Source organism: Peromyscus eremicus, chromosome 6 (genome assembly GCF_949786415.1).
Source record: "Peromyscus eremicus chromosome 6, PerEre_H2_v1, whole genome shotgun sequence".
Lineage (NCBI taxonomy): Eukaryota > Metazoa > Chordata > Mammalia > Rodentia > Cricetidae > Peromyscus > Peromyscus eremicus.
Window position 1 is genome coordinate 6,946,668 of NC_081421.1, and position 23,101 is coordinate 6,969,768.

Sequence of the window (23,101 nt, forward strand, 5' to 3'; positions counted from 1 at the left end):
ACCAATTGAAATGCTTGAAGTTTTCTAAATTTATTTTATTAATCTTCCTATAATGAATCCACTTGTTACTTCATACCCCATTTGAGATTTATGTTGGGAATACAGCCTTACACATTTTCTGAATTTCAATTAATTAGTTATTAAAATCATTCGTTTCATTTTCCCAAATGTATCACTACAGTTTTGAAGACTGTGAAAGGGATAAATGTATAATAAATCCTATATCTGAACATGTCCATTGGGGAAATTATATAAGTTTATAGAGCATATTCTGCCTCAAAGGAGAGACATTTTCAACTTATTTTCATAGTTGGCCATTATATTATAAAGCTTTCAACAGTCTACAGCCTCACAGCTATTGAGAGTCCAATTCTAACCTTTTAGATGATGTAATTCTTAACAACTGGAGCCTTGAGAAACAGCCATTAGTTACTTTTAACACCACATAAGACTGAAATACACATTATTCTGATGCCTGAGCTTTGTCTGTTCTTATTTTATATATTTCTTTATTTATTTTGGTGCAGCCTCAGTCTGTTGTTATTACTGATGAGCCACTTGTTTGCAAGAATGAAAAATGGAGCCCAGTTCCTAAATTATAGCACAGCATAAAAGGACTGTGAAAACACATCAAAACGGGAGAAATGAAGGATTTGTACTACCCGACTTTCTATGAGCTGTGAATAAAGACTGTGCTATTTAACTATAAACTAGTTAGCATCCAACTATTTGCTACTCTGTGAAAAAATAAGCCATTTTCTGAGCAGAAGTTGAGCAAGCACATTCATATATCTGTCACTTCAATTATTCTTACCTTCAAGCTTCAAAATCAAATCATCCTGGCAGCCTCTGTTATTTGTATTTCTTCTTTTAAAATATACTTTGTGTTGTTGTTAAAGATCTATATTTTTAAAATTTAGCTGTGCACCTTTCAGTTCCTCCAAGTTTCCTTTGCAGATAGGAAATACACTGTACTTGTCAGTAGAGACCACAACAAAATTTCATGAGTCCTCATTTGTTTTAAATTATTTTTTGTAAGCAATTGTGTGTTACAGAATATTTTGCATACAAATGAGTCTATTCCTAATAGAAATCAGGGATCCTGTCACTCAAGGGGCTGGGTGAATGGGAGAGCTCTTAATGTACTGGTTACCCTCCACTGAATTATATAATAAGTAGTTGCTGAATTTGAGAGGAAGTAATGACAGCCTGAATGGAAGCCAGTGGTAGGTAACAGAGTGATTTGTGACATTATCTGTGAATGACAGTCAACAGATTGGATCACGTCCTGAATAAAATGCTGATGTGGAATGTATGGTGTTTATTTTCCAAGTCATTCAAAATCTCCAGTTGAAATTACAGGAGAAATGTACCTCATTGCATTATTTAAAAGCCAGCATATGGTGAAAACATACAAGCATATTTTTTTTCACAACCCATAAATTAAATAACAGTGATAGTCCAAATAATACATAGTCTCAAATTTTCAAATACAAATTGCTAGTGGAAATTTATGACATTGGTAGACTATAATCACTCGATATATTTAATTGAGATGTGAAGTGATGAAAAGGATAAATTAATATAAATGTGAATGATATAAACAAACATTTAAATCATAAATGAATGTTTTAATGTAATTCCCCTACATAATTGAAAATATGCCATTGATTAGAAATAAGATCAGGGTTGTTTGTAAGAATTTGCTGATTAACAAAAACAAAAGCTATAATAAGTATTATGAGGGAAATAAAAATATGTGGTTTCTTCTTTTTTATTTTAAATCAGAATATGATTATGTTGGAGCTTTATTATTTAAAAGATAGTAGATAAGGATATGGCCCCACGGAGGCCTTTTCAGAGCCCATCAAGTGATGTATCAAAGCTGATTAATAAGGTGTAATACAGAACAAAATGGGGAGCTGCCCCATTGGGATGTGGAGAAATCTTGCCAAATGATTCATAGTTTGAGTGGTACCAGCTTACAAAAACTGATGCTACTTGTTTTATGGCAATCTCCGTTCATCCTTGAGATACACTCTAAGATATTCTAAGCATTTTTGACACCACAGGCATTATTGAAATTCACAAACACTATGTGATGTTCCCACTCCAAGTACATCTATGAAAAGATTTAATTTGCAAGTGAGGCATAACAAGGGGTCAGCAACGTTGAAGATAAGGTAGGTAGGGCAATGGTAATAATATTCCATGATAACATCACTTGAAATATATGAATTGTTTATTTCAGATTTTTTGTTTGTTTTTCAAGACAAGATTTCTTTGTGTAGCCTTGGCTGTACTGGACCTCACTCTGTAGACCAGGCTGGACAAGAACTCTCAATGATCTGTCTGCCTCTGCTTCCCAATTATTGAGATTAAAGGAATGTATAACCATGCTTGGCTAATTTCTGATATTTTTGGACTGAAGTTGACAGTATGTACATCAAAAGGCAGTGCATAAGACTAAGAGTAAAGGGAGTGTGTATATATATATATATATATACATATATATATATAATTTCTTTTTTGAAATTTGTTCTTTATTTTCTGTCTTCTTTCTTTCTAATATTCCTTCTGATTAGCAGGCGTTTGGTAAATAAGACTTGAGGCTGTATCTAAAAAAAATGAAAATTTCTGGAAAATATTTATCTATTCTGTAAATTCATTCATAAACTTACCAATAAAAATGAAATTAGTTTTCATATATAATTTATTAAAATTAAGTGATTTTAATGTTTTAAAAGTTACACATAGTTTTATAAGTAAACAAATAAATAAATGAATAAATAAATAGGTGGCCATCATTCAATTCTTTTGCACCAGAACTATTGAGATAGAGTGGAGAGTGAAAAGAGTATTTTAAATTTTGGCGGAGCATCTCATCATTATTGTTCAACAGGGCCAGGAATAAACAAGCCACCCTTCACTCTCTAATTGAATTGTAAGATGACTTACCATCATTAAAAATAAATAAGGACATTATAAAAACCGAGGCTGGGTAACAGGTGAAGTTTTAAAAATTATCATGCTTTTCCATAATCTATGTAATTATCGAGGGAACATTTGTGAGGTGCTAATGGAGCCAAAGAGGAGACAGAAATATAGGGCAGAGCAAAACAATGTTCTAGTCATTCACACCACAAAGCGATTCCTTGCAGTCTGCTTCACAATGGGATAGCAAAAGGGCAAGCAAAAAGACAGTGTAATGAGCAGGAAGGGATCATCAGCTACTGTCCAGGACACAGGTGACAGTGTTCTGGGAAAGGATTTTCTAAAAGCACAGAAAAGGCAATCTGCTGAACAAGCATCCAAAAAGAACGTGAAAGCAGTTGGGAGTAAATGGTCTGAACTAGGGACTAATATTTTGTTGTTTTTATTTTCAGAATTGAGTAGTGATTAATAGGTATTATGGCTTTTCTTTGACATCATGAAACTAGTTGATATAATCACATGTTTTTAACCAAAACATAGGACATAAAGCGAATATTCTTTGCTTTCTAAATTCCATAAATACATTTGAGATGCAGGATTTTTTTTTTCTGAAACTATGATTTCCCCTTTAATCTACTCCTTCCTGCTCTGCAATGACTTCTATTTCAATATTAACTTTATAAACATATTTCTTCATAAAGAAAAAATTAAACCTAGAAGATTTCAAAAATTACAGGAAAATGATTGATACCTGAAAATTTCAACACGGAAAAAAAGTGTTCTAAGCTACCCCAAAATAGAGTTGGCATAATCATTAATACCATAAGAAGACCATTTAATCATAAAATTCATTTGAAATTATTTAGTCTTCATTTTGTGGAAAAACATAATTTGAATATACTAGTTACTCAAACTCATTAAGGTCAATTAATTTAGACTCTGGTCTATTTGTTACTTCAGTGATAATCCTTCACTAACACATTGGATGTGGATTTATTTGGCTTATATTTATTTTCCTAGGCCAGCTCCATGTTACCAATAGCACTTAAAGAAAGAAAATTATAATATAATGTAAATTACTTTTCATCATGGTTATATGATCAAATATTAAAGGTAAATAGCATTTACTCTGATATCTGAAAATTTCAAAGTCAAATGCAGGGAAAATTGCCAAAAATGTGAAAGGACTCTTCCTAGAAGTGATAAAATATTCAAGGATAGGATTTTGCATAATCCATATCCTTGTGAAATTACTTCCTCAGCGGATGCTGCTTAATCATCACTTGTTATTATAGCACATAAACTCAGTTGTATCAAAAGAGATGAATCAACATTGCATTTCTACCATTTGGTACATATGATAAAATAATCTAAACTACAGCCAGCATCTCAACCGTAATCTGAAATGCTATGTTCAAAACAGGTACTCATCAAATACTCAAAGATATTTTAGCTTTGTAACCTTTATCTAATAAAGCAATTCTGCACACCCTATAATAAATTATTCTATGAAATAAAAACAATACTAAATAGAGGCATTGGGTATAATATTTTTAATTTTTACATTTTGGAATTACTAGTATTTGTGATATGTGAAGAAAGTTATTTTTAAGGAAATTAACATATTTAACAAAAAATGATCCAAATCCCCATTCATTTTGTAGGCTTTTTTCTTGGTGGTGTAGCATGTACAGCAACAGGCTAGGTGTATATCAACTGTCTGGTGATGCTCGTGTTCTTAGGAAATTTACATGCTGTGTTTCATGACATTCTTATTTGTGTGTGTGTGTGTGTGTGTGTGTGTGTGTGTGTGTGTGTGTGAGAGAGAGAGAGAGAGAGAGAGAGAGAGAGAGAGAGAGAGAGAGAGAGAGAGAGAGAGAGAGTGTGTTCTGGATACACACAACTTCATAATAAATGATTTTGAATCCCATAATCACCATTATCTCTTTATTGGAAGTATCAGACAAAAGCTGTTCCATCAGCTAACCTCAGCTTTACAAGACTTGACAAATTGGCCCTGACAACACCCCGTCATGGAGTGGGAGGGACTCAAAACTTTCCCTTCTCCCTGAGCATATGTGCTTTCTGCAGGAGGAAGACAAATCTTTCTCTAGTGATGTTGCCATTGGTCAAGTCCCAATGCTCCTGTAACTGTCCTCTCATCCACACTGCTCTAAGCAACCCTAAGGAAGCTCATTCAGGCAGGTAGGCATAGTCATTCCTAATATAGATATGAAAGTATAAGGCAGGTAGTCGAGAAGACCAGGAGAAGTGGGAGGGAGGGGTGAACAGGAGATGTGGAATCATATCAAAATACACTATATTTATGTTAAAATTTCATAATGAAAGCCATTGATTTTTATAGGTGTAGACTAATAAAAACACTTAAAAAAGAGAGAGACTAGATATGGTAGGTAAGGTACCTAATTCTTTCTTATTGTGATCTCTCGATTGTGTAAATTATATGCCTATTTAAATTAATGAGAACATATTTAGCTGCTGGCAATGAGCAGTGGTTTTTGTCTACAGTTACCCTTGGAAAAATATATAAGCAGCTGGAAATATATTAAATTTGTCTTAAACAGATTTTTCTGTGAATAATGAAAAAATAATCCTACCAACTGATTAGTACATACATGTGAAAGACAATGGAATACATTTGACTATAAAGACCTGTATCTTATTCTAATTTAACAAAAATAAATACAGCTTGTCTTTTTTTAAAGCAAGTTCCAGAAAAATAAATTTGAAAGGGAATGAATTGATTCAAAGTTTCATGTCTTTTGGGAAAAAAATGTGACCTGGTGCGGCCATCGCTTCCATGTGGCTTTTTGTGGAGCCCTTGGTGCCTTGCTGTGGTCTAATATTAACATGTTCTGCTTTTGAAGATTCTGGCTCATCCCTGAGTCTATGAGAGAAGGTACAGACTTCACTGTACTAATAAACACAAAATAGAATAGAAATGATGGTAGGATAAAGATAGCATGCCAAAAGAATGATATTCTGATAATTCACTTATCCCTTACAGATAGCCATGTTCTTCCATCACAGTTTTAAATAATTATTTAATATTTTTTTGATTTATACTCAGGTAATATTAAACACTGCCATTGAAACTCATGGAGGAAAGATGTATTATCTTTTTGTATCACAATTGCTTTGCACTTACAAAGATATGTTGAGGATACGAAGACCATTTTATCATTTCACATTTCACCATTGCATAAGAGTTATATAACAAGTCTATACCAGAGAAGATCCCCTACACAAAGACTGTGCTATATACATAACATTAATACTTATGTATCTCAAAAGCAACCAGCAGAACCAAATTCTCCATAATAATGATTCTCTAACTATAGGATAGCATTCTTTGAAAAAAAACTTGAAATTTATTTCATATTTATTTAGATGTTTCCAGAAATCAAAAGTCACACCAACTATTAGGACTCTTTACACTATGTGTGGACGAAGGAATGAGCTAAGGTCTTTAGTCACAGCACTAAACACCCTTACCTGCTGAGCCATCCCTCTGACCCTTGTGGTAAAATTTTAAATTAAACAGTATATTATTTGACAAATAATTTATTTTTTCCTTCATTATAGTTTAAATTTAAGGTTTATTGTCAGCCAGTTTGATTTTATACCTTGGAATATATTCACGCATTCATTCTTCCATGAAACCTCTCTGTTCTTTGTAGTCATTCCCCCTTATTAAAACAGGGCAATGATGACTGTTTGGGGTATTATCCAGTCTGTTTCTTGGCACCAACAAAGAACTGAATCAGCAGAAAAGCAAGAAGACTAAACTGCAGAGAATTAGAGAGAAATAGCTCTAGCCTATAAGGACGAGAGAGGCATAAGGCCGAAGTCCAATGAATGGATAATGGCTTGAATACTTTATAGTGCCCCTGAGCCTACCCTTTCCATTCTTTGTCTTGTTTAAGAAATACAGTCCCTTCCATGACTTCATGCCTTTCTGCTCACAATGTCTTCTGGAAACAGTAAGTTCTTATCTCACATTGCCTTTCCTAGTCTAAGTCCCTCTAACTCACATTCATCTATTCTGATCAAGATGGATAAATATTATCTCACAGTTATGTATGCATGTATGTATGTATGTATATTCTATGTGTGTTAACGAGGTTATGTGTGTGTTTGCAGGAGTGTATGCCTATGTTTGTGCATCATTAATCAATTAAATGTTTGTGAACACATCTATGAGCAAATATAGGTATACTAGAAGGCAGTTAGTTATAGATGCACACTACAATTGATGTTTTCAATTTCTAGATTAAAATTTTTATAATAATTGAGAAATGGAGGAAGGTAACCTTGAGGGATTGGCGCCAAGGGGCCCTAGAAAGTCACACCGCACACAGAACTCACACAGAACAGAGGATATTATTGGGGGCAGGGAAGGGAGAGAGAGGGGAGAGAAAGGGGATGCAGATGCAGCTGAAGCAGAGAGGTGCCCTCCTCTTAAAGGGAGTTTAGTGAATGTGTCTACAGAAATCATGCAGCCACATAGGGCATGCATAGACTACATAATGAAGAAAGGCAGTAGGACCCGGGGTTGTCTAGGTATTCGCTTGAATGTTAGCAAGTGCGTCCTGGTGGGTCCGCAAGGGGCAAAGCAGGTGTGCCTGACTGCCAACAAAAATAAATACTATTCATACATTGAAAAATATTTATAAGTGTTTGTGATTTATTAGATACCGATTCAGTTTTATTTTTTTTTCCTCCGTGTCTTAGTTGACACAAGATAGGCATTTAAAAACAACTCAGATTTATCTCACCCTTTCTGATGGTGAGAGATCTATGTAAGGCTTAACTGGGTTATTTTTGTCAAGCTCTTACCATAACAATTCAGGACGTTTGCTGGTGCTGAGGTCTGTTGCATTTGCTAACAGATACTAGGTGTTTGTGGCCATAGGAATTCAGTCCTGACTCGGCTAGAAATTTTTTACATTCCCAATGGCAACCTTAAATTCCAACCTACACGACTGTGTCACACACAGTTCATTTCTTCAAGATCAAAGAGGAAGCATCTCTGTTGTCTAGTATGATGGACAGGAGTCTTTGAAAAGCCATCATGGGAGCGTCCATATCATCATTTTACAGTATGAGACGCAATCAATGGAGCTGCCATCCCACTAGATTTACAAGGAAACCCAAAGTGAAAACAGGGAATTTTTACAAGACGCATACTCTAGAGGGAATGGCCGTCAAGGACCACCTCTAATGTCTGCTCTTTTAAATGGCTGAGGATAAAGTGTGCCTCCCTGCAGCAGTGGAAGAAAGTGTTCTTTCTGTATCAACAAGACACTCTTTAAAATTATTCCCTGGAAAATTCAATCCCCATATCGATGCTGCTTTGCATTTGGCTATGGCATTCTATATTCATCTGTTAAGAGTGTACACAGGAGGAAATGAATGACCCTGCAGAAACAAATGCTGTGTTTCCGGAATTTTCCTTATTTTGAATGGCTGCTCCAAGGTAGATAAAGTGTATTTGAGAGAAGAAATGAACGAGGGTATTTTCTCTACTTCTTATATGAAGGGAATATGCTCTCCCAAATTCTCATAGCAGATTCTCACTCTGTCTATGTATGTCTCCATGCCCTCCACACTGGGGCAGATTTAAAATTCTTTCATGCTGTTGAATCCCAGTAGCCTGACAGCACCTGCCATTCTAAAGGAGGAGAGCTGAAGATAATGGGAGTATGACTGAAAGGGATGTTTTGTTATGAAAATGCCAATAATTTCAATGTGAAAGGATCCAAAGCTGCATAACTCAATGGTATCATATAGAATTTTTAAAATCAAAACTGCTTATTAATATGCAGATATAGCTCCTTGTATTTCAAGAATATAATAGGTTGTACTTCATTTTTTGCCATTTTAATAATGCATCAATTATATTTTCTTTATGCCTAAAATGAACAGAAAACAGTTTACTCTCAAATAAGTTGTATATTTATAATTTCTAATGTAATTAAATAGAAGATACATTAGAAACCTCTAGACCTACTAACCAGAATCTTATTGATGCATTTTCAACAAGAAAAAATGATTTTGATTTTTCTTTTCTTTACACAACTAATGTCTCGAGTGCTAAAGAAGTAACTTGCGATATCAAACCTATCAGAGCTGTGAATATCAGGAAACTGAGGACAGTCTCCCAGTTTGTAACATGCCAGGAGAATTCAGTATTCCAAGCATGTAACTGGTGTCCTGACTATTCACTTATGTATTATGAAGACAAATACGACAGGTGAGAGAGAAAGAGTTTGAGATATGTGCTTGGAATGAAGGCTAGTATCCACTTAGCATTTCTCCTCAATTAACCAGAGTTTATTTTGAAACTGTATAAGCTGTATACATAATAACCTCATAAACGCATGTTGCTGGAATTTACTATTCTATCCTGCAGACACCATCGTGTTGATCATGATCAAGAAGTATCTCATTAGAGAATGACAGCACTTCACATTAGTAGTAGTCAAAGCTTCAGTGAGCACTATACCAAAGAAACATCAAATGACACTGGGTGTCAACACTAAACAGCTTAGGGAAAAGTATTTTCTATAGACCCATGCAATTTCATTAAAATGCAGTAATTCATGAATATTAGAAACTAGGCATTATTAAAACGACACCAAAAAGCAAACACATGTCTGTTTAGAGTAACTAGCAATACAAATTTATTCATTCAAAACAACACTGAATTATTTAGAACTCTTCCTAAGCACAAGGTCATGGAATAATTTTGGCAAGTAGGCATTTTGTACAATGTATTTCCATAATTCCCCTGAATCTATAAAGCTAATCACAATTATGGCATAAGGACCTTTTCATGGACTCACAACTCCAGATAAAGGTTTAGACATGATATTAGAATGGAATTAAGTTATGAATGTCCAATATAGAAAACTATGTATATACATGAAGAAAACCTATGTTAAGTCGTTAATTTAAGAATTATAAACAAAATAAAAGTCTATTGAATTCTTTAGAACTCCTAATGTTAAATTTATTCCAAATTGAAAACACCATTTAGAAAAATGCATTAAATTCTGAGACTCTCAACAACTTCATGTTCAGTTCTATAACATGGAATGACTGCTGCTCTGTTTGCAGAAAGAATATGTGTGTGTGTGTGTGTGTGTGTGTGTGTGCGCGCGTGCACGCGCGCGCGTGCACGCGCGCGCGTGCACATGTGTGCATGTGTGTATCTATGTATTCCATTTTTATGCTTATCTCATTCATCTGATTTGATGATGACCAAGTTTTTACATTAGCTACCTCCATATACTGACCACATTTATTTAAATTTCGGCCTGATAATTCAAACGTATCAGACATGCCTCAATCTATTCTTGCTCTGTCTCTTTAAAAAGTAATTTTTGTCTATTTTTATATGTGCAGAAATTTGTTGAAAGCAGGGTATGATATCCTGAGTGACAGGATCATAGACTGAGGTAAGAGAATCATTCCTCTGAAGTTGAATTTATGATATGCATTTTTTTCTTTTTTTAAAATTTTTTTCTCAAGGCAGGGTTTCTCTTTGTGGCCGTAGATGTTCTGGAACTTGCTATGTAGATCAGGCTGGTTTCAAACTTACAGAGATCCCCCTGCCTCTGCCTCCAGTGCTGGCACTAAAGCCCAGTGCCACCATGACTAGACAGTTTGCATTTTTTTGTAAGTGTCACAGAGTACATTTTTATTTTCTTTAAGTTTTTTTTTTCCTTTACAGTACTTAGTGATTTCTTCTAGAAACATCTAAATAAAGACCGAATATGATTATCCCAGTTCTACTCCTGAGGGATATGTTTGTGGTGTGGCTGTAGGGTGTAGGGAGGGCTGGTCTTGAGCCCTGGGACCAGGTCTATCTTTTGAGCACTTTTCATCTCCTGTTTGTGATACTCTGAAGCACTTGTCAGCTCTGCTCCAATCTCTACACTTTTCACAGAGCCGGGAACCATTCGCTGAAAGAAGAAATGGCTTAGTGGCTAAAAAGCATAAAATAATCCAATTAGAATATAACAACAAAAAGAAACAAAATAAGTCCATTTTTTTCTGTGTATTTACTCAACTCAGGTTTTTTTGTTCAATTTAAAAGCATATTGCTCATCACTAACGGTGCCACAGAAATAACTAAAAAAATCTATGAGTTTTGAAAGCTGCTCCTTTTCATTCATTTGCAGTAATTCATGAATATTAGAAACTAGGCATTATTAAAACAATAATGTGTTTCTGAGATTTTTCTGTTTATCTGCTTCTTACAATGATCTTAGTTCATTCCCAGTATGCTAGGTTCTGTGAAACTTCTCACCTCAGTGCCTAGTTCCTGACTATTATCTTCTCCTGCTTATCAATAAGCAAAATATCCTTTCTTAACTCACATTTAATCCCCATAAAACTGTTATTTATGATTCTGGCAAGGAAAAAAAGTTATATGGACTTAAATATGCTGTTGGAAATAGGGGAGCTTTTTGTGAGCTAAAGTTTTTAAAACCTGGCTGGAAGGATGGTATGAAATCTGTCTACTCAAACCGAGACCCATTCAGATCTTACCTGAACTGGAAGAGATGTTTACATATTTAGTTTTATGTAGAAAGGTGAGGAAACCTGCAGCACTTCAATAGTAGATAAATATTTCTGAGTTTATATGATATTAACTTAGCAATTACTTAACAACCTTTATCCAGAAAACAGTGTTATTAAAGTTAACTATTGGTGTTCACTGCTGATTAAGAAGCAGTGATCACTTAAAATAAGAGTTCCCTGTGAGGTATATTTGGTTAGATTTCATACTTATTTTCCTAGGGACCTAATTCCTACTTCTTGAAGGAAAAAGGAAAAAGGAAAAAAAAATGATTGACTACTGGCATTAATAGTAGATTTTCTCTTGTAAAGCAGCTGGATCACATTTCTGCCTATTGGTGTCATAAGAGTGAGATTAAATAATGCATTTCATATAAAATGAGCATGTCAAATGAAGACACAAATATACATGGGTTAATAAAGCCTAAAACAATGACAAGATATACTATTGGCCAGAGACAAAAATGAAGATGTGAAGTGTCTGCTAGGACAGAACATTAAGATAAGAAGGGACTAGTCGCAGAGAAGAAAACACTAATGATCTTTACCATCTCAAGGAAGCCATAAGGAAATAAAGCAAAACAAGACAACCACAAAAAAACAATGACAAGGATATCTTAGTTTTGATTCTGGATCACTTGTAAAGAATACTGGTGAAGCAATAGATAAAATTTGTAGAAAATGAAGCTATACAAATATGAAGTCACAAATATTATTGAAGCCAACTTCCTATTTGTCACTGAACTGTGATCACATAATAGAATGCCCTTCAGACAAGCACTCGTGTACAAAACTGATGCCAAGAAAGAACTTACAATCTACCATGAAGTGTCTGAGAGTGTGTGAGTTCTTTTGTGCACGAGTTTGTTTACCCTCTAAAATTCATAAAAATAGTATTAATAAACGTTGTGAGAATTTCCGTGTACATATTTTAATCTATTCTTTTTAAAACTTCAAAGTAAACACAATCTGAGAATTTACAGTGTATAACACAATGATGTAAATCTCAGTTCACAGATGTTTTTTCACACAAAAGTGAAAAATTGCACTTTGGAAATAACATCACAGCAGCAGAGATGATGCAGTGAGCCTACACTTTTTTTCTTTCTTTCTAAATCTCAATTTAGTGAGGTGTGGAAAGTGATCAACTTCCTTCTGAGAGAGCTTAACACAAAGTGTTGGATCCAAGAAAATATTGAGTTGAAATGATTTATTTTACAATCATGAAAATTACTGTTTTAATGCATAGAAGAGAAACTAGTGTCTCAAAAGATGAAGGTAACCTTGTGTGTGGATGAAATGAGTTTTCCCAGTGAGTACTAAAATTAAAGATACATTATACGTAACTGCTCCTATGTGAAACTAAGTGGCTCCTATTGGGACTGGGCACATATCCTTGGCAACTGCAGAGAAATGTTCCTATTAATTGAGCCAAAAGCCCAAGCCCCGTAATCCTGTAGTCCACAAACAGGGTGATTTATAATGTGGAACTAGGGAAGGGAAATTGATAGATTAGTACTTACATCTCAGTTTGAAAAATATAACTAACTGAAAAACAAAGAATATTATACTCACATTTCACTAAAATGGATATTTTTTATATTTTACTTGTTTGGTAATTTAATTTCATACTGATGATATCGTATTTCATGAATGTTAAAAACTATAAATTTCACATTTGTCACTTTTATTTAAAGACTAGATCTCATTACCATCTGCCAATGGCCTCAAATCCGGAGGCCTTCAGAGATCTTTCTAACTTAATGTCTTTTGTAGATAGCAATATAGGTGTATGTCACCATGCCCAACTATTAAATTTATTTTAGTACAGTATTTTATTTGATTGACTAATTAATTGTGTGTGTGTGTGTGTGTGTGTGTGTGTGTGTGTCTGTGTGTGTGTGCTTGCCCATGACATTTGCTTATGTGTGTAGGACTGAAGATAATTTGTGAGAGTAAGTTTTTTCCTTCAAACCTGTGGGTCATAGGAATTAAACTCAGGTCATAAAATTCCAGGGAAAGTATTTATCCAGATTCATATCTTTTTGAAAATTCTTTTAATTCCTAGATTTTTATTTTCATGCTGTACTCTATATCAATTACAATAACAGTTAAATTGTAGTTTGATGTTTAAAAATTAATTAAGCATAAATTTAAAGATGTGTAATTTTGCTAGTTTTTCTGATGATAACGAACACAACAATGGAAAATAAAACTACTTTTAAAATTCATTTGTTTGGGACTAGTGAGAATTATGGATCAGAGAAATAAACATTTGCCAATCAATAAACTATTCTGGTTGATAAATCTCATTATTGTTGAAGTAATTTGAACAAGGCATTGTCTGCTACTTACTGATAAGCTACAATTCTCAATGTTTTCCGTTCTGTATCATATCCTGGGGGTGAATGCATGTTATTACACATTTCTGCTTGATTGCATGGACATTTCTTAGGTGACTATTGATACTGATTTAGTTGTTCAGTATGTCCATGTGTCTGCAGAACATACTACTAAATAAAGCACATGTGGATTATAAAGGGTGTGACAATAAACAGCCCAACAAGAGAAAGATGATATATCAGAGACAAGTTGAAGACATTTCATTTACATTGAAATTCATTATAAAGGATTGAATGAAGTGAGCTGAAAACTCATGTGTTTTTGCAGATCCCTAGGTGATTAGAATATAAGAGACTAAAGTGAAGGTGAAGTTTGTGGAGCTGGAAAATTCTCTGGGAATTTGTCATATTCAGTCAAGCAGCAAAGCCAACCGTTGTGACCTTGCTGGGCAGCAGTTAGAAGAAAATTCTTGCAACCTGCCTCTTTTTGACCTTTCAGGTTTCCAGCTGAGACTCTTTCCTGGTAAAACTCAACCAAATGCCTTGAGGGCCAGGAGTCCCCTGACATGACCTTCAGAGGTGAGCATCCTGAGTCAAGAAGAGGGCCAGCCAGGGTAGAAAGGAAATGCAGTGGAGCAAGCAAGAAGGCTAAATTTAGAAAAGTTTGAAGTGGATGCCAGGTGTGCTGACTAACAACTTGGTGAGCATAGCTTTCTCTACAGAACTAAGTTTAAAATTAATTTGGAGAAGGCATGCAAATGAGAAAGAATTTAACTACATGTTTTCATATAGACTGTAATTACAAAAGAACTGGATTCTAAAACAGAAAAATGTATAGTGCATGAATTTACATTTCAATATATGATGAGTAAAACATAGTAACATGAGTAGGATCTTTGTATTCTTATTATTTTCTGGGGACACACCCACTGTGAAAGTACACAGAGTGTGCAAAATGCAGTGTGGCTTTGTCCCTCACTAAACAGAAGCAGGCTTCTGAACAACACCTCACAAAGAACCACAATAATTAATCTTCTTAGATGAGGCCACTATAACAGACTTTCCAGTTAGTGATGGTTGTATTTGTTACCCTGGGGCTCTAGCTATAGATGTTAGCAATTTGATTTAAGACAGAGACAGTCACCCTTGCCTATAACTAAGTTCTAGAATTCTTAAGTACATAAGTTACAGCTCAGGAAAGCATTTTCATTACATAGTTTGCTATGGTTGATGCTGAATTTGCTACAAAAGCCTTTGCTTACATCACCAAAAAAATGATCAGGAAGCTTCAGATTTAATAAAACCTCTATGACACAACTTTGGAAGTCACACACATGATTAATTAAGGTGATTCTTCACCTTACAATAGGGTTCATATTAAAATTTTTATTTGGTTATGGAATGAAGAAGTATTTACTTCGTGAGTAGTAATAAAATTTATGACTAATTTATGAAATTTAAAATGCAGAAAAGTACTAACATAAATGAATTCAACAAACAGTAAATTTTTTAAGGTTGAAGAAAATGTAAAGTTTATGTTATTGAAAATTTAGAAAATAATCACTATATAATTTATATGTAATGCTCAATTTTATTTGTGTTAAATTAATGTGTTTTAACTAAAATAATCAGTTCAAAAATTTATGCTTATAATTCTCAAAATTTAAAAAAAATTATTTCCAAAAAGTTTTGTATTTTATTCTCAGTTTAAAGATGGATACAAACATTCATTAAATCATTGATTTATAAAGACCAGCATATATTCAATCTGTTCACAAAAACAATACTTAAGAACATAATATTTCAGATTACAGTTGTAAATTCACTGTGGGAATTCCAATAAGACACATTCTTTCTATTTGCTAGACTCACAGAATTTACTTAGAGCAAAGAAAAAGTCTTTTTATTCTTATAAAAGATCTAGAATAAAAACTATCCAAATTACTAAATAGTTCAGAACTATCTATGTAATAAAATTACAGAAAAACTATCCACAGTCTAAAAATATAAAAAAATGTGTGGGTGCATAATAATAATAAAGTTCATGCAGTAAATGATAAAACTGGCTAAATATTGACAAAGAAAATTCTACAAATTGTAATTTTTGCAACACATCTCAAATAAGCAACTTAACTTATTGTATTTCATAGACTAGGAAGTTAAAATACTCAACAACAGGGAGGAATTCTTAATATGAGAACAATAGAATTTATCATATATCCATAAGTCATTATTGTGTATATTTTAGCTTACTTAAATTAAACCTAAATTCTATATAATAGCTACTATGTATTCTAATACTGATCTCAGATTTTCTGTGCATTTTTATGACATTTGCCTATCCTAGGAGGTAATTTTGTAATTGGTTAAACATCCAGTATTCAATTTACAGAAAGTATCAGACAAACTAGAAAATGAACTCCTTAGTGTTCTTTACATAGATCATATCACATCATACAAAGAGATAAGTGAATATGAATCATCTTCTAATGAACTCCCAAACCATTTTCTTATCCAAACACAATAAAAAGTAGGATGATACAGAGACTTTTAAACAGAAGTGTGAAGAGAAATACTAGCCAGATTGTAAAAGCTCATAGCAATTTTCACATCAATATTGAGAATGTGTCTGTTCAATACTTTGAGACATCCTTTATGTTTTTATTACATGTTGTCTCTTTAGGCTTCTGTATTACTTATTGTGAATATGTACTGTTTCCAGGAGAAGCAAAACTCAAAAATGACTATATTAGAGAATTATAGCAAAGATATTTTAATTACGTATGCTTTAATTAAAGAAGTTGAAAAGTAAAGTCATATTAAACATAAATTTTAAATGTCAATTTCTTCTTGACTCAGCCTATCACAGCATTTGGAGTTTAATCCATAAAAGTTTTCAAAGGAAAGATAATAAAAGACACAAATATTCTGACTTACAGACTTTTCAAAGAATAGTTTATAAATGGGAGTCTTAAGACTAGAAATAAAATTAGAATGTAGGAATCCAAGCATTTGAAGTTGATCCATTTTGAGAAATGAGGAAACATTATATATGTATCATGAGTTTGTGAAGAATCATTAAAATCATCTGCCTGAAACAAATCTTAATAGACTTTATTAATTGGCTTTGCCTGGCTAATTTGTTGTAATTTCATGAGCTGGTAAATCTTCTTTAGAAGTTGGTGATGTGCCGACTTTACAGTGTTTTATTTTCTTACGCATCTATAGTTTGAGGGAAGTTTCTTTGAAGTTTCCCATGTTTACATCAGCGCTGGTTGCTCACCATCCTTCATAGTCGTACTTGTATTCAAATGATGTATTTGAATGCCTTTAGACAGCTTGCTTTATTTTCTTATGTTTGTAGTGAGATTTTTAAATTACAGTTTTATTCTTTAAAACTTTCATACATTTATACAATGTACATCAACCATATCCATCCAACATGATCTTGATCCAATTCCCCTGTTGCCTCCCACCCACTTGCAGATTATTATCTTATTTTTATTTATTTACTCTATGTTATTCTAAGCCTCATTATTCCTATTAGTGCTATACACACACAAACACACACACACTATATATATATATATATATATATATATATATATATATATATATATATATATATATATATACTGTGTGGGCATCTACTGTGTTGTGAAAAACTTACTAGTGGCCATTTCCACAAAGGACAGTGATTCTTCCTCCCTCAGTATCCATCAAATGCCAGCATCTCTTCCAACGAGGGATGGGGTCTAAAGAGCCCTGCCTGCATCCATGCTCTAATCTTGACCCATTTGATTTTGTTCAGGAAACCGCATCTACTATGTGTTGATGTATACAATGTAGACATTAAGAAATCAATATTCCACAGTTTTCCTGCCCTTTTTACTAGCACTTATAATTTTTATGCTTTCATATCTGCAAATTTTCTTGAACCTTGGATGGTAGGAGGTTGATTTAGATGACACATCAATAAATGAGCATTCAGAGCTCTCTAAATACTCAAACTCTGAATGCTAACCACTTGTGAGTCTCTGCATTAACCAAGATTTAAGTAGTAATGATAGGATTGGGGATACAATAGGGTAGGGTATGGTTAGCTAAAACTTATGATACATGAAAAGCCTTGTGGAATGCAACCGATGTGTAAGCTATTAATTAAATGTGTGTGTGTGTGTGTGTGTGTGTGTGTGTGTGTGTATGTGTGTATGTACGTGTGGTTTGATTAAATATATGTTCCATGGGGGACAATGCTAATCCCATAAGACAGGAATTATTAAATGCAAATCTCACTGTTAGGCCTAGGCTGCTGTTCTATGAAATTATTGTTTAAGGATGATGCAAACTACCCCAAAAAGCACAGGCTTTTTTTGCCTTGTTCTTGGTTGCTCATCATAACTAGGTAGTAGGAACAGTTAGTTGAAGATTTCACTCACATTGGATGTAGGACATAGCAACTTTGAATAGACCAAGACATTATATATCTGTTCACCAGCTTTCATAGGGTCAGAAGGTGCTACATAGGCCTCCTGGAAAGAAAAGTTATTTGTTTTTGATGATTTTTATAATAATTTATCTCTTATCTGAGTACCTAAAATATAACTGATATCTTTAGTAATTATTGCAAGATCTGATGTGATTCTTATGCTGAAGATACCACACATTTGGGCTGTAAAACATTGAAAAATCAATATTGGATTGACCAGGAAATGCTATCCGCTGGTAGATTTTATAGTACTGGAAGGCTGATGTGAAGGAAGTGGCATCAGTGATCTCATCCTGTCTCTTATCTTGCATGCTACAGTACAGATGTGACAGACAAGATGTGCCCATTCATGCAATAGTGCCAAGACAGTCTAAGGAGGTAACCAAACACTCTCTTATTTATCTGAGGATAGCTTCACAGGAGGGAATTCATAGTTGGTGATATAAATATGCTCAAAACTCATAGGCAGAAAAGATATAGACCCTAAGAGATAATATACTAATAATGTTACTCTAAATAATCATGTTGTCAATCTGCCTTCTAAATATTTATGTTTATACCAAGACTTATGCTGTCCCCAGCTTGGTTAGAGAATTATTGTATTACTATGGGCAATTAATGCAGAAACTCATTATTATTCAAGGTGCTGAAAATAAGTGACTATGAGTATTGAGCAGTATACAGGAAATTAATATTAACCCCCATCCCTAAGGCAACATCACAGAAGAGTGGGTAGAAAGAATGTAGGACCTGGAGTTTGAAAAGTGCTATGGAACGCAGTTTTCTGTACAGCATGGATGTACAGCATTCCATGGATGTTACACACATGAAATCACAGCAATGTGGTTCCCATAAAAGAACCAGTCAGTCAAAATTCCCATATGAATGGAGAGATGCCTCACAGATGCACCCATTTCACATTTTATTGACAGTTGATGGCTGTTGCGGAAGGGAGATTTACTTTTATTACATGGTCTGGTCACTGGTAAGTTCCTCCATGCTCTAGAGGACAAACTGGCATATTAGCAGAACTGATTGGATTTGATGGGTTAAAATCAAAAAAGTAAACAAATAATATGAGACACGGAGTTGAAACGGAGATTTAATAGTGGGCTCTGGGAGAAGTTGGAATGGAGACTGAAGGGTAGATATGAGCAAGGTACACTATATGTCCATATGGAAATTTCAAATAATTTTTAAATAAAATAACTAGCAAGAAAAAATAATGTAATTTTGGAATGTGAAACTAGAATAAAATAAAAGTATAGATTTAATAAAATTAACGCTTAAAATGCTTAGACGTGACTTTATCTCCATTTACAATCAACAGTCACACAGGAAGATCTTTTGTTTACACTTATTTAAATATTTGTTTTTCATATAGTAAAGATATTGCTTTAATTTAGTGTATTTTTCCTGTATGCACACGTGTGTGTGTGTGTGTGTGTGTGTATGTGTGTATACTGATTTACTTCGTCTTTCAATGGCCTCTAAAAGATATTAAAAGAAATTGATACCAAAGACACAGATAGACACACATACACACACATGAACTTTGTACAAACAATCAAATTAATATTACAAAAAAATAAAGGAAATTGGAAGCAAAGTAAGAAGGTAACCTGAGATACAGAAATTGAATCTATTTAATAATAATAAAGCCCTGTTACAGTTTTCTTCTTTTAAATATGATGTGTCCAGTACCATTAGTGACACAATTGACTTTACTTGGGTTTTTAATGTTGGTTTAAATCAGGCTGGGAAACTCTTTTACTTCTCCAATTTAGAAAGAGATGAAGCAGGAGGAAGAGAAAGACCACAGAGGCTGAGGTTATGAGAGACATGGTCTAAAATAAATCTTTCTGAACAAAATCAATTACCCAGTGAAGGGCAAAAGAACTAAATCTGAGCAAATTACTATTCAAAATGCCTTATGAGTTGCAAAATAACAATTAAATAAAAATAGTACAGGAGGAATGTAATGAATTAGGGGGAAAATGACAACAACAGAAAACCATCGTGAATTCAAACTCCAGAACCAACCAGAGCTAGAAACTCAAGACCCAAAGAAACCTGGGACAGTTCAGCACCTGTTTCTCCTCCCAGCACTTCTTACTCTGTTTCCAACCCCAACCTCTCCAGCCCCAGGCCTGGGCTTTGCTCTGCCCCCAGCAGCTTGTCTTTTCTTATATAAATCCGCCATTTTGAGCATCTGCTTTCTGGGTTCTGAGCTTCTCTCTCGATCTTTTAGCCCTCTCTCATCTTCTCTCTCTTTTCTCTTCCTCTCTCCTTTCATGGCCTGGTTCCATCTGGATTCTTCCATTTGCCTCTGTATTCTCCTATTTGTAATGGAATCTTTCTCTTTAACCATATCTTAAAGTGGTCCTGTCTTCACTTTTTTTTTTTTTTTTAAGAAACAGTTAAGGAATAGTTTGAAGACAGTTCTGAATGAATCCAAATAGCAAAAGGGAACTACTGAAATGAAAAAAAATTGGAAATTCAAAGAAATTTAAAATTAACTTTACTAGACACTATTAACAGATTTAAGATAGTATGAAATTCAATGGCCTTGTAATATCACCAGTAAATATACAATATATAATATATAATATATAATATATAATATAAAGAAAAAAGATTTTAAAAAAGTCAACTGTATTGAACCCAGAATAGTGTCATTAACTGTAATCCTAGGATTAGAGAGGTGAATCAAAAGTCTAGTGTCATCTTTGGCTACATATCAAGTTTTAAGACAGCCAGGACTACATTGAACCCTGTCTTGATAAATGAATTCATGGATTAAATAAATAAATAGTAAGTCTAATAACTGGAATTGGATGCATGCATGTACAAATGCATACACCTGAGGATATATGAACAAACACAGACCTAACATGAATAACAGAGAATATCTGCATAAAGCAAATGACTCCAAAGAAAACAAATCCAGAAATATTCTAAATAAATCACCAAAACCCAAAGAGAAATCTTTAAAGCAACAGATGAAAAGAAGAGCAATGAAACCAGAGTGGAATTTTCAAAAATCAGAATAACAAATACCACCACATGACAACAAATAAGAAAACCAAAAGACCAAAGACAAACATCCAGTCCCAGCAAAAACGTCTTGATAAAGAGGGGAGACTGAAAATCTCGTCAAAAAAATATTAGCTGAAGAACAGACTTGTAAGTCAGACTATATGTGAACTTTTCAGAAAAGTTCTATACAATTCCAGAATGAATGGTTGAAAAGAGTAAAGAGACTTCATGTATAAATACAATGTATTATGAAAAAGACTTGACCTCTATCTTAACTATTATAATAGTAGTGTATATCATAAGATACTGACAACTTGACTATACAATTTAAATTTTAACATTATTTATTGTATAAAATATTAAGGTAAATGTTATTTTTAGGGATTCAAACATGGAAAATGTTGACATATTACCTCTTTACACCAACAAGTTGAATGTTTATAAAACAATCACAATAGAAATAATGAAATAAATTCAGAATGAAAAGCAGAAAATCCCTGGAAGATATTTAAGTAAAACTTTGAAAATATACTTGATCACTTTAAAAGAAGGAAATAAATAAGAGAAACAGTAATGATAGTAGTAAAATACATGATAAATAGTTGTATGTAGAACAATGATTATACATAAATGAGTATATGCTATTAGACTGTATTTATATGATATATAAATCTAATCATTAATTCAATTAAAAATTCATGTGGCCAACCAAAATTGTGGAAAATTATAACAGCTCATATATATTTATTCCTTTTGAAGAAAGGATTTTAAAATATAAAGACACAAATGCTTTGGGGAAAAAATTACATACAACGCATTCCATGGGTGCTTTAAGCACTAACAAGCTACAGTGACTGTATTACTACCAGGTGGAATCAACTTCAAGTTCAACCACATTCAGACAAATGAAGAGAGAATTTAGTAGAGTCAAAGATAAACTTCTCAAAGACCATTGCAACTATATCAGAAACCACTTGCTCATTCAAAATTATTCAGAATTAGTTTAATGTGTCTAATGTTCAGACTGTCATTATGTAAAATATACTTGAAGACTTTAGCTTTTCTTGTTTGTTTGTTTCAGTTTTTAATATTTTATGTGTCTGGGTGTTTTGCCAGAATGAATGTTAGTGTGTCATGTACAATCCTGGTGACTACGGACACCAGAAGTGTGTGTGTGTGTGTGTGTGTGTGTGTGTGTGTGTGTGTGTGTGGTGGGGGGCAGTGGTTGTTCCCTGTACCTGCAGTTACAGAAGGTTTGATATGGAAACCAAATCCAGGTCCTCCAGAGATGTGTTCTTAACCACTGAGCCATTTTTCTGCCCCGACTGTTTGTTTTTTAACTGTCACGTATTTGCATACCAATATTATAAGAGATAAGTCTTCAGTAATGGTTAGTAACCATGGCTGAAGGAATACTGTTTGAACTTCTTATTCTATTGCAGAACGACACAGAAAGAAAAAATCCATAGTCTATTGGTATCGAAGGTCATAGTGCAGACTCTACAGTCTTTGATAGTCTATTTCCTCATCATAGAGTAACATTAGATGCATTTAATGGCAAAGACAGGGTAACCTAAATACATGAGCTCTAACAACTTGAGTGCTAGGCCATTTGTTCTTAATTTTATCAGACACACTGTCACCATTTTGTAATAAACTTGTTATTGTAAAAAACTACAAGTATAAC